The sequence below is a fragment of the Chinchilla lanigera genome, unplaced genomic scaffold (assembly GCF_000276665.1).
Source record: "Chinchilla lanigera isolate Chin_1 unplaced genomic scaffold, ChiLan1.0 scaffold00141, whole genome shotgun sequence".
NCBI classification, from domain to species: Eukaryota; Metazoa; Chordata; class Mammalia; order Rodentia; family Chinchillidae; genus Chinchilla; species Chinchilla lanigera.
This window is the reverse complement of record NW_004955542.1, coordinates 1,249,816-1,257,051: the sequence shown is the minus strand read 5'-3', so window position 1 is coordinate 1,257,051 and position 7,236 is coordinate 1,249,816. Positions and strand designations below refer to the sequence as shown.

Below are 7,236 nucleotides of genomic sequence, written 5' to 3'. Positions count from 1 at the left end.
TTTTTCTCTTTAAAATAAAAAAAAAAATTAAAAACCCCACAAAATTTATAAGAGAAAATACATGAAAAATACAGGCAAATGTATAATGGAACCTTTTATGATAAACAAAGACACCACCCAAATAGCCAATAAAAACATCCAAAGAATGAAATGAAGGATGATGCTTAATAAACCAGGTGAAACTCGTGTGCTGGAACTGAAGATTGCCACCAACTCCCTCCATTCCACAACAGTGCACTGGGTCTCTATTTCACACTCACTACCACTCTCAAGCTGGGCAGAGGCCAAGGTACAAAGACTAGACTAAAGTGTGTTCTCTCAGAAGATGCATGGTAGAGGGAGTGCTTCCTCCTCAGCCCCGCGGAGCTCAGGCAAGGAGTACACTGCCGAGAGGCTACAGGAAGCGCCTGGGAAGGGCGGGTCACTGCGAGTGACCCGGAAGGGCGTGTCCTCGCTCCTCCCGTCAGTTTCTGCTTCCTGGAAACCATGACAGGAGCATCTTTTCTCTGCCGTGCCCTTCCACCACGACGTTTCTGTCTGGAAGCTGTGTGACCGCAGACTGAACCGACTGACACTGAACCAAAATAGATCTCTTTTCATTTAAATTGTGAGCTTGGTTATTTTGTCCGAGCAAGTGGAGAGCTGACGTGTGTTGCTAATGTAATTGGTGAAATGCACACCAAGTGTACAACAATATGGAACAAGCATGTAGAAGGGGTTCTGATTCATTTCCTGTGTTATGTTGTGTCTCTCTTCATCATGCAGGTGAAAGGCTGGCTCCAACCCAGAAGTTACCAAGGAAAGTCTCAGAGATCAGTCAAATAGGTAAAAGAAAAATATGTCCTTCCGAAGTTGAATGAAATTGAAGGACTAGAAAAGAGACTATAACACCCCAGCTATGATGTGTTTATCATACACAAAGAGCTCATAAATGTTAATACAACAAGGCAAAGAGCAGGGAAAGAGCACAGCTAAAAGGAGATGCACAGATGGGAAGCAGAAACATTGATGAGTGCAGAAAATTCAGACCAGCATGAGTCCCGGTTACCGCCTGAGCTGCCCACCAAGAGGATCAGGCCACTTGTGGAAATGTGAGCTTAAATGCCTCTTAATTGAGGTAAAATTATGAGTTCAGTGTCTCAGTCTGTGAGAATACTTCAAAAGCTTATAGCCACATGGGCTGATGGGACAACGGTAGCCTAGGGATGAATTGAAGAAGAGGGCGTCCTTTTAAGGCAAAATGGAGCATGTCCATGACCCCACACAGAGAGTCCCACACTGCTGAGGGTGTGCAGGGCTGTGATTCTTTGACCTTCGCAGAGCCCTGGGGCACAGTGTGGGGAAGGAGGCTACCCTCAGGATGGGCTCCACTGCCCCCCTGGGGCAAATTAAGGATGGGCTGAAGGGTCCTTGACTCCAGCTACCCTCAGGATGGGCTCCACTGCCCCCCTGCCAGAGGAGCTTTATTTAATCCATGTGGAGGTCAGAATACTCCAAAATTTTCACAGCTGGAGTCAAGGACATCAGTGTCATTGAGGAAACAACTCCCAGAAATAGAAACGTCAGTGGCCAAAAAACGATATAAAAAGATGTTCGGCCTCACCGTAGGAGGTAAAGATGTGTTCTCTAAAATTAGACACCCTTGAGTATTAGGTGTGGAAATACGAATATGAAAGGATGCACTTGGCTCTTCTTTGCATCATCGTCCTCTCACCAACACGGCCAGGCTGGAGCAGTAGGTGGAAGGGCAGGGTTCGGAAGTCTCACTTTCACCCCACGGTGGGGTGACCCCTTTAATGAGGGACACAGGACACAGGTCCTTCTGAGCTCTCTCTGCCGTGCTCACAGTCCCTCCAGGGATCCCTGAGGGATTCGAGCTTCCTGCCAAGCCCAGCAGGAGGGGAAAATGACAGAAAGATTAGCTACAGTGCTGCAGGAGTTGCAGTCCCAGCAGGCTGTAGATGGCTAGAGCCTCCCTAATTGGCCTTTAGAGGCCACTAGTCCCAGCACTGCTACAAGAGGTGCAGAAAACTCTCCCTAGCAGACTGACCCCAAGGGCAGGGCCTCTGTGTGCTGCCTGGCTGACAGGCGTAGGAGAGGTTAGGGGGAAGGACCCATCCTTCTCTTCTCACAGAGACCCAGAAGGCTGGTGCAGGACACCATGTGCATCTAATCTCACAGCACCCAGGTGTCCACTTCCTCCGCTACCCACCCCTGCTCCACAGCTCAGGACCCAGAACTGGGCTGCAGAGGAGCCAGAGGCCCCAGTGTCCACCTTGGCATCTTCAGCATGGCACAGGCTCAGGAGCGGGGACCCCAGGAACCCAGGTGCTGGCTGAGTGGCCTTGGGTAACTCCCAGCTCTCACCTGAAAAGATAAGGTCAACATGAAGCTGCCAGGAATAGAGAGGACCAGGTGCATAGGGAGGCAGCAAGTCTGCGCACGCAGAAAGCACCCAGGGCTTGCTCTCAGCAGGGGAGCTGACTTTCTCCTGAGCTGTCCAGCCCTGGTTAGTGCCGGGTCAGTGAGAGCAGTGCCTGTGAACCTCCTGAGAGAAACCCTGGGTGCACCTTGTAATGTACAGGTGTCAATACTGCAGGTACCTGGGCTGCAGCTCCTGCATTTCTGCCAGTTCTCAGGTGAGGGTGACACTGCTGGCTCAGGACCAGAGTCCATGGCAGGGGCAGAGAGGAAGGTGAGGACACAAGTTCCATCGCAGGCACAGCCACCAGCAGCACAGCAGCACAGCACCTGCCTCAGCCCACGGCCAGCTGCTCCTTCCGCTGATGCCAGAGGACACACCTGCTGCTCAGCAGGCTGCAGATGTCATACAGCTATTCCCTCTGAAGAAGTGAATCAACATACATGACCTTGGGACGACATTCCATGTGCTTTCAGGTTATCAGAAGGAAGAGCTCTGTGATCATTATTGTAATCACCAGCTCATTTTTTAGGAGAAATTGCCAAACATATGGGCACAGAACCATGCATCGGAACCCTTTGAGCCCACAGTGAAAACACCTGCCACTAGTGGTGGGGGCTCTCAAGGCACTCAAGGCACCAGTGAGGTTGCACCCTGCAGAGGTTGTTGGGTACAGAGCTAGGTGCACCAGCCCAGGGTCTCCCGAGTCCCTACAGCAGGGTGCAGAACAGACCCACAGTGACATCATGACTCCTGATGACCAGCACAGTGGCAGGTGTGACCCTGCACAGGGCACTGCTGCATTGTTGGTGTGTGGCAAAAAGGGGAATGGAGAAAAGAAAATGATCAGGAATGGACACATGGCCCTGGGCAGAGGCCAACAAAGCCTGGTTTTCAAATCAGAAAGAGCAGTTCTCAACTGAAGCCCCCAAACCTGAAGATGATCAGAACCAGCAGTGATAACGGCTTGGGGCTGGAGAGCATCTCTCACGTGTCAGAGATGTCATCCTGCTGAATCTCATACCATGGGGCCGAGCGGCCTCCGGCCCAGGATATGTCCACATCTGGACACGTGCTGGAAGCCTCTGATAGCCTCAAGGGGGCAGAGTGTTCAGCAGACTGAGCATCTCCATGGTCCAGGGTCAGGGCCAGAGATGCAGATGTGGGATGAGGGCCCTCTGTGGGAGGCAGACAGAGCCACCACCTTCACCTAGGGGAGGTAGGTCCTGGTCTGAGCTTAACCTGGAGGTGGAGTGATCTCCCAGCCCACAGCCCGGTGGGCAAGAGCCTCAGGTGGGGAGTAAGACACGACTTGGGCAGGGCAGGTGTGAAGAGGAGCCAGGTGCTGAAAGGCGGCTGCTTGGGAGCATCCACTGAGGACACCGCAGGCAGGTGCAGGGTCACTGTAACATGCATCTCACACTGAGAATCAGTCCGTTCCACATGCCTTTTGCATCCCCAGGAGCATGGCTTAGTCTCCTGCACAAGGAAGGTTCAGCACCTAGTCATGAGTTCAGTCAGAGACAGTGTCTCTTTTCAGGCTGACCTGTCCTCCTCCAAGGTCATCACTTTTGCAGGCTGTGTCCCCCAGCTCTGTGTTTTCTCTGTGCTGGTCACCACTGAGGCTTTTCTGTGGGCCGTGATGGCCTATGACTGCTTTATGGCCATCTGCAGGCCCCTGTGCTGCTTGTAAGAATGTGGATGGCAACATGTGCCCGCCTTGTGCTGGGCTGCTACTTCAGAGACTGCCTCAACTCCATCGTGCAGACCAGCCTCACGTTCCAGCTCCCCTTCTGCAGCTCCAACCGCATCAACCACTTCTGTGACGTGCCGCCCCTGCTGCAGCTCGCCTGTGCCGATACGGCCCTCAATGAGCTGGTCATGTTCGGCATCTGTGGGCTCATTATCACGGGCACCACTCTTGTGGTCCTCATCTCCTATGGCTACATCACAGTGACCATCCTCAGGATGCGCTCGGGGTCAGGGAGGCAAAAGGTCTTCTCCACCTGTGGCTCTCACATGACAGCCGTGTCCCTGTTTTATGGGACAGTGTTTGTCATGTATGCACAGCCAGGGGCAGTGGAGTCCATGGAGCAGGGCAAGGTGGTCTCCTTCTTCTACACCCAGGTCATCCCGATGCTCAACCCCCTCATCTACAGTCTGTGGAACAAGGATGTGAAGGACGCCCTGCGGAGGCTGCGGCAGAGATGGGCAGCCCTGTGAGAGACTCTGGGGGGTGGGCTCCAAGGAAACATTCTCTCTCTCTCTCCATCTCTCTCTCTCTCTCTCTCTCTCTTCCCCCTCTCCCTCCCTCCATTCATTCATGCAACCCTTCTTGAAAGCATATTATGAACCAGACATTTATGAAAAGGAATAGGTCACATTCTTTCCTTTAGAAAACTAATGATCCAGCAATGAAGTGAGACTCAAATTAGTTTGCGTTGCCATTATATAGTGTATGTATAAATACTGTATGTATAATTACCTTTGTTGTCATTCAAAGCATTTTTCTCTATGAAAGGAAATAGATATTTGTGTTTGGTATACATTTTTGATCCACTTTTGAAAAAGAAATAAAATCTTTAATAATGTTCACACACCAACTCCCTTCCCCTCCCCCTCCCCACCCAGATGCAAGGCTGGCCATGTTCTTGTGACCTCTTGTGAGTGTCAGTGGAAGGGGCCTTCTGGGTCCATTTTTCTCTCTTTCAGCTCCTGGTCCACATTACTGCCAAGGAGATCGGTTGCACAGCCATTGGTACCTATATCAGGGAAACACAGCATACAAGCAAGAAGCTTACAGCCTCAGTGGAGAAAATTCTTTCATGTCAGAGACTGAGAACTCTTGCAGTCATTTATGTCATCCATCCTTCTCCAGACAGAAGATACCAAAAAGTTACAATCAAAGATCCTCTCATCTTATTGATAAAGTCACTAATAAGCCAAAATATCTGTCCATGTCAGCTGCAGCATTTCAGACCAGTTCTATGGCTACAAGATGCCCCACTTGATTGCCAAGGTTGAGGGCAAAGGAAATGGAATCAAGACAGTTACAGTCAACATGGCTGACATTGCAAAGGCACTTAACCAGCCTCCAACGTGTCCCACCAAATACTTTGGTTGTGAGCTGGGAGCACAGACCCAGTTTGATATAAAGAATGACCATTACATTGTCAATGGATCTCAGGAGGTGAATAAGCTGCAAGACATGTTGGATGGATTCATTAAAAAACTTGTTCTCTGTCCTGAGTGTGAGAATCCTGAAACAGATCTGCACGTGAATCTGAAGAAGCAAACAACAGATAATTCTTGTAAAGCCTGTGGCTATCAAGGCATGCTTGACACACATCATGAACTCTGCACATTTATTCTCAAAAACCCACCTGAGAATAGTGACAGTGGTACAGGAAAGAAAGAAAAGGAAAAGAAAAACAGAAAGGGCAAAGACAAGGAAAATGGCTCAGTATCCAGCAGTGAGACACCACCCCCACCACCCTGAAGAGAAGTGAGCCCTCCCCCTCAGGCTGTGGAAGAGGAGGATGACAACTGCGGGGAGGGTACAACTGAGGAGGCTCAGAGGCGCAGGATGGATGAAATTAGTGACCACGCCAAAGTCCTGATGCTCAGTGACGATCTGGAGAGAATTGTAGAGGAGCGTGTGAACATCTTGTTTGATTTTGTTAAGAAAAAGAAAGAAGAGGGCATTATTGACTCATCTGACAAAGAAACTGTTGCTGAAGCAGAAACACTAGGTGCAAAAGCCATGGGCCCTCTTGTTCTGACTGAAGTTCTTTTTAATCAGAAGATTAGAGAACAAATTAAGAAACACAGGGGCCATTTCCTCAGATTCTGTCACAACAACAAAAAAGCTCAGCGGTACCTTCTTCATGGTTTGGAGTGTGTGGTGGCCGAGCATCAAGCTCAGCTCCTCTCCAAGATCCCCCATATCCTGAAGGAGATGTACAATGAAGACCTGTTAGAAGAGGAGGTCGTCATCGACTGGTCAGAGAAGGTCTCTAAGAAGTACATTTCAAAAGAACTTGCCAAAGAGATTCGTGTCAAAGCAGAACCATCTATAAAATGGTTGAAGGAGGCAGAGGAAGAATCTTCTGATGGTGAAGATGATGAGGAAGATGAAAAGATTGAGGTGGTTTATTAAAAAACTGCCAGTGTGCCAAAATTTGAAACTGTGAAGTCTGGCAACAAGGATGATGACATTGATATTGTTCCTTATTTCTGCTCTCCAAAATCATCTTTGTGAGATAAATTCAAAAGGATGGGTGTGACCTAGCTAACGGTGTAATGCTGCGAATTGTTCTCCATTATCCACCAGAAGTGCAACATGTATGTGCAGAAGCTAAAATGGCTTAACATCATGCTACACTTTATACTAAAAATCTGTTATGGTGAGTGGTCTGTAACTAAGCCCAGTGAGACACCTAGGGAGTCCATACACATCAGTGAGCAGCTGTAATTTGCTTATTTATAGCATGTTTCCTTGGAAAAAACTAGTGGTGGACATGTTTGGATCACATTTATACAGTTATGAAAATAAAGATTTGATTTCGGTCACTCTTGAAAAAAAAAAACAGTTTAGCTATTAGGTCAAGCATTCCACATAGTGAGCTGCTTGTCAGTGGCTGGATCTGACAAACAGTGCCGCTCTCGGGAAGGAGTGAGTCTGGGCTCATTGTGGTGGTGAGTGCACACGTATGGTCAAATCATGAAGTCATAAATGCACCACTCAGGAGGTCCACCACTACTCAAGTTAACAAAAAGACACTGAACCCGCAGTACCCTCCCTAACCCTCCAT

General features: G+C 49.2%; 2 pseudogenes; both read left to right on the top strand.

Annotated features, from left to right (window-relative positions):
* The first annotated feature begins 3,929 nt into the window (after nucleotides 1–3,929).
* On the top strand, nucleotides 3,930–4,709 carry LOC102013871 (annotated as a pseudogene).
* A 227-nt stretch (nucleotides 4,710–4,936) lies between these two features.
* On the top strand, nucleotides 4,937–6,683 carry LOC102012245 (annotated as a pseudogene).
* Nucleotides 6,684–7,236: the final 553 nt, after the last annotated feature.